Here is a 6,484-nt window from a genome sequence, read left to right as displayed (position 1 = left end):
TTTTTATTGAATAGCATCTGCGGTATTTTATGCATTTCTTTCTTTCATTAAAAACAGTGACAATCAAAAAACACCAGCTGGTTCAGGGAGGACAGGTGGACAGCACTGTTCTTTGTCCCTCTTCTAAACAACTTAATCATAAATTTGATTCTCGGAGATAAAAATACCAAAATCTGCTGAGAATAGTTCAGGGTGATTCAACATTTCTCGTCTGCAGCGAAAAAGGGCTCGTCTCTGCTATTGTCTTTCATCCCGACAGGCTTAAATCTCTTTCTATTTCAGATCGCATGCCAAAGAGGTCACATACCCCCCACCCCTCTCTACAGCGCCCCCTTCACTGCTGATCCCTGTCTGTCATGTACAACAAAGCTCAATCCTCCCCCAGCAGGCAACAGGTGCACTCTAAATCTGGGCCGTGGCACCTGAATTAGGAGCGAGGGTGTGGTTGGACAGAACTTTGGGAGTAAAGGGGTGTGTGCGCGTCACACGGCTCGCATGGGTGCAGGACATTTGCCAAACGTCTTTACAGGCAGACACACACCCCCACCAGCATAAATCCATCTCTTCACTGCACACCGCTGTCTCCTTGGCGCTCGCTTTTCCCCTTTTGTGAAACAACCTGACACCCACCCTTCCACTTAAAAGCCAAGCCGAGTCATGTGTGACTCCAACTAAATGCAGAGAAACTTTACACCATCAGCGGTGTGGCGAAGAGCCTCCTGCCGGCATAGTTTGGAGGCTTATGTGTGCAGCCGGGAGGAGAACGACACCGGCTAGTATTCCAGAGGAGATCATATGAATTCATACAGAGACGGCCAAGAACAAGAACAGACTTTGATAACCGGATACGTTTCCACTGGAACCCGTCACTCTGCTCGTTTTAACTGGAGGCAGGAACTGGTGAGGCCAGCCGGCCAAGAACATCACACCACCATAAACATGAGCCATGTGACCGCTGTCTAGTGATGCCCAGAAACGTGTAAATAACGTTCCTGCTCGTCATGACCTATATATAATGTGTGTGTGTGACAGAGTTTTCTGTGGATGGTTGGGGTCAGCCGGTTCAACATTATGGTACAGTACATCGAGTCATGTGATGGACAGCAGGTGCTGACATTCTGCCGTTATTATTATGTCCTACTGCTAGAAATACATGCACAGTACCATGTAGAGGTTCCTCCTTACCATATGCATGAATACCATAGTAATGTTTTAATTCAACCCCTTCTTTTTTAAGGTGGGATGACTGTAAAGGAAGCAATTTCACAAGCTGGAAATTATTGTGCATTTTCTCCAGTCGAAAATCCACATTTATCCTCTTTTTTAGATAAATGTCCGAATGTTTGTGATCGAGTTATACTCTGACCGCATGTTTTTTGTTTTTTTTTATAATTTCAGCTGGCTATTTCACCGCTCTTCATACAAGGATAGGTAGAAATAATTTAAAATTGTGCATTGACTGGTAAATGCTAATGAACTCAATTTATAAGAGAGTTTTGAGGCAACGCTGAAAACTCAAAGTGTTTTACACTAAACCCAAATACATTCAGTTATATTAGCAAAATCACATATTGTAATTCAGTGATATTCATGGAGGCAACTTGGACTGAAGTACCACATCGACATTTGATGGGGAGAAAACTGGAATCACACCGACAACCTCTCTGCTTCAGGAGAACTCCTCCTCACGTTGAGCTCCAGTCGATTGGTTGTGATCGTTTTTGTTCTCAAAGTGTTTGGATGTGTGTTTGTGGTCATTATCATCATCCGACAGTTTAAAAAACAAGCTGCTAATTTAAGAAGAAAAGTCCCTCATCATAATGGTGGGTGTTTGTCAAAGTAGTTTATTAATAAAAGCCTATTTTCAACATGGGTTATGATATTTCTGAACATTGTCAAAATTCTGACTTGGAGGTTTGTACATTAAAAGCAAACCTTAAAAGCAAAAGCATGAATGGAGTTTTGGAGAAATAACTACATTTTTGTCTCCTTTGACTGTGGTTGCATTTGTTGATCCGTGTGGCTGGTGCTACTTTTCAGGAGTCCTTGTTGGAGCAGGAGCTCATCGCGGTCGAACCGGCCTCATTGTGGACTGTGACACTGATTTTTCAGTCGCTTCCAGTTGTTAGAAGGGACCTTGTAACTAACTCCATTTCTTCTGAGGGAAACAGACTGGGTCAGATTTTGAATGTTGGACACAGTCAAATTTTCCAACAGGTCAAAGATCTGAAACACATCACGGCTGGTTTTTGGAGAGGATTTGTTACAGCCCCTCCTCGTGTTGGGAATTTTCCTTTGCTGTGCATCTCCTGATTGTGATGTGAAACAGCTGGTGAGGCCTTCAGGTGTTTAAAGTCTGACTAATATCTGTTCTTTCTTCTTGTTTCTTAGGGTACGTAAGGTGACACTTACAACACTTACCATGTCCGCTTATACGTACGTCACTGATTTCACCCATTTTCACAGCTTACGTTAGAAACTTAGATTTTTTAAATGTAACTTGAGTGAAATATTTTCAACATTTTAAAACTTTTGCACATGATATTTCTTCTTTTTTCAATCAATCAATCAATCAATCAATCAAATTTTATTTGTATAGCACATTTCAGCAGCAAGACATTTCAAAGTGCTTTACATCATTACAAACACAGAAACACAATGCAACATAGAATCAATAATCAAAACAAAGCATTAAGTCAAGTTCCATCAATAAATTTGTAATTGATTACATTTCAAATACAATTCTAAACAGGTGGGTTTTTAGTTGAGATTTAAAAGAAGTCAGTGTTTCAGTTGTTTTACAGTTTTCTGGAAGTTTGTTCCAAATTTGTGGTGCATAGATGCTGAAAGCTGCTTCTCCTCGTTTGGTTCTGGTTCTGGGGATGCAGAGCAGACCAGAACTGGAAGACCTGAGAGGTCTGGAAGGTTGATACAACAACAGCAGATCTTTAATGTATTGTGGTGCTAAGCCGTTCAGTGATTTATAAACTAACAACAGTATTTTAAAGTCTATTCTTTGAGCTACAGGGAGCCAGTGGAGGGACTTTAAAACTGGTGTTATGTGCTCTATCTTCCTGGTTTTAGTGAGAACGCGAGCAGCAGCATTCTGGATCAGCTGCAGCTGTTTGATTGATTTGTTGGACAGACCTGTGACGACGCTGTTGCAATAATCAATACGACTGAAGATGAACGCATGGATGAGTTTCTCTAGATCTGGCTGAGACATTAGTCCTTTAATCCTGGAAATGTTCTTCAGGTGATAGAAGGCCGACTTTGTAACTGTCTTTATGTGGCTCTGGAGGTTCAGGTCAGAGTCCATCACCAGGGGCCGCAACTACATATTTTTGAGGTGGATGCGAACATCATCATTGTAGGCTAGCTTAAGCTAACCTGAATATTTACAACTCTCTTGTTGATACACTGACATTTCTTACCTTTTGTCTTTCAACCACTTTGAAAAGCTTTTCTTCGTCTCTCCAACATCTTTATCCTTCCCCCTCTTCCGTTTTCTGTTTTGGGCCCCGGAGTTTTTTCTGCGCCCCAACACCTGCAAGTTGCCGGGAGGTTCGGCGTGCAAGCCAGCATGTGGAGGGGTTTAAATAAATTAGAAGATTGTCTAAAAGTTTTATTTGAATACTTGAGTTAGAAAAAGTAAACTCATTTATATATTTGATTTATGTAATACGTTATTTTTATTATCTTGACAAAATGTTGAAGGGTACGCCACAAAGCTCTATATGCAAGCGTGTTAATGGAAAGTTGAGTGGAAGAAAGAAAGTGTGGTAGGACAATGTGCACAACTGTCTAGGACAATTTTGTCAGGATTGTGAAACGAAGCCCAATAAAGAATTTGGGAGAGATTCAGAAGGTGTAGACAACCACTGGAGTCTCAAGAGACATACAAAGTTAAATTCAATTTGAATTCAAGAATACATTATTGATCCTAAAATTAAGTAAAATATGGTTAAATATCATGTTATTCAAGGTTCTTCAAATGGTTGTTAGGAAGGATCTCTTGTAGCAGTCTGCATTACAGCAAACTTGATGAAGCCTCTGACTGAAGACTCTTAGTCGTAAAGTAATCTGACAACATCATGAGCGTCATACTTGGGATATAAAGTTGCCCAGTTGTCTTTATAGATGAAAATACATTTTGACTTTAATTTGGGAATTAAGGTCCCAGAACCTAAAGGAAAAGTGTAGAGGCACAGAATCGACCGTGCTTGAAGTCCAGTGGGATGTTTATTCCACAGTCAGAGAGGATTTGGACAGCAACGCCATCTGCTGTTCATGTCCACTTTGTTTTTATCAAATATAAAGTCAGCAAAGCCATCTACCAGGGAATTTACTGCACTGCTGTCAGCTTAGTCCACTTTATAATTCAACCAGGTCAAATTCATCCAAACCAGTTTTTGTCTGGTTTGGTCTAAATTCAGTTTAAATCAATTCAATTCATTTGAACAAAAAATACTTAGATTAAGATCCAGTCACAATTTTAGTTCATCACTGTTATAAACTGATTACTGGATATAAATTAAGCCCATCTGATTGTTGATTTACCAACAATTTCTACATCTAAAGCACGGGGCGACTGTGGTGGAGAACAACTCCCTTTCAACAGGAAGGAACAGTAGTATGAGCGTTGTGACTGTACTGTGATCGGCTGAGGGTTGAGAGGACAGAGCAGACAGAAGCACAGGTCCAGGATTACAGTCAGAGCCGTAGGCGTAGGAACCGGGGAGAACTGGAGGGGACATTATAGTACCCTAGACCGTTACTTGGTCTCTGACACTAACGACAATAAACGCAGGTAATATACTTGAAAACAAGGTAAAAACATAGGCGAACATCTTAAAACCTTTCTCCAGCTTATTGTCGGGGCTTCGGATCGATGTTCATCATTAATTGTTACCTTGGACAAGCCCTGCAGACGCCCAGTGTAAAGAGCCTTTTTCAATAGATCGGAAAAGATTGAGCCGCTTTGCCCCGAACGCAGAAGCTGAGGTGCAAAGAGCCCAACAGTTCTGAGTTTCTCATAAATCCTCTATTGTCACTATTTAAATATCATATTCATTGTTCCAGGTAGTGGAAGCCATGCTTTGCTGCATTTTACAATGAACTTAAGTTTTATATCCAGACTATCAAAGACAGAAAATAGCTATTAAAACAATTGAACTCTGTACTGCTTTGAATGAACAGTTGGGAACCGAAGCCCCGTAGCTTTTTCTTCATCTTGAATATATTTATTTGTATTTGTTTTTTTTCTGGAGGCAGAACAAATGTTTCACTCTGTCGTTGTACAGTGTGTCTGTGATTAAAGTTTTTTAAAAAAACATCCCCCCTCCCCCACACCCAACAGACTTCTTGTGGCTTTGATGTCACAGTGATGTCACTCATCCTGTCTATGACATCACTGGCGGCTGCCTTTGTATTGCCAGATTCCACAGAGAAATTCATTTGCAGTTTGAACCAGAGAGCAAAGATGGAAGAGGATAATTTTTTGTTGACAAAAATAAACAATTTACAGAAGAACCGCAGCAAGCTGCAGGAGGAGAACCAAGAGCTTCAGAAAACCGTAGAAAGTCTGAAGATTAAACTAGAGCGACTAAACAAAACGGACAAGACACACAACTGGCATGAGGAAAATAGCTTACTTTTAAAATCAAATGCATTTTTCAAAAAACAAATCAGGAAAATTCATCTGGACCTGGAGGAAGAAAATGCAAGTATAAACCAACTAAGATGTGATAATGAAGCCAAATTAAGAATAACACTTAAACTGGAAGAGGATCGGAAAAAACTGAGAAACACTGCAGCAGACACATTAAGAGCAAAAACAGAAGAACTCGAGTGGCTAGAGACAGAAAATGAAGAGTTAAATAAAGAGATTGTAGCACTGAAGATTAAAAATGACAGGATCAAATCCAGGGTGGCAGAAAAAAGCAAAGATGTCCAGCAAAGGGAAGAACCAGTCAGGGAAAATATCCAGGAAGAGGAACTATCATCATGTCAGAAAGTAGGGAGAATTTTTATGCATTTGTACGGTTCAAGTACGTTGGCGTATTGGGTGCCACCCTGGGTTTTTTTTTAACAGAAATGGATATTTTGGGTTGCTGGAAACAGGATGTTTGTGGGATAGTGATGCGTTTAAATTAATTACAAATATAAATACTCTTGTTTGCTTTTGGAATTTGTGCCTAGTGAGAGATGCTTGCAGGAAGACATCTAAACGGGTCAAATTGGAAGCTGACACCAGATGGTCTGCAGCAAGAGTGATGACTGACGGATGATTAAGGGTCGAAGTTTATGAACCAGAAACAGAGGAACTGTACATGAGACACGGATGCACAAGACACCTCCTTGTTCTGTGGGTTCATCAGTTCCTGCATCGTTTCTACAGAAGGAAATAAACAAGAACTCTGAATTTTGCATTCTACATTACGGCAGCTTGCAGGTGCAACACACCTGTGACTCAAGAGAACAG

Source organism: Xiphophorus hellerii, chromosome 14, assembly GCF_003331165.1.
Source record: "Xiphophorus hellerii strain 12219 chromosome 14, Xiphophorus_hellerii-4.1, whole genome shotgun sequence".
Taxonomy (NCBI): domain Eukaryota; kingdom Metazoa; phylum Chordata; class Actinopteri; order Cyprinodontiformes; family Poeciliidae; genus Xiphophorus; species Xiphophorus hellerii.
The sequence above is the reverse complement of the archived record's forward strand: the minus strand, read 5'-3'. Positions refer to the sequence as shown.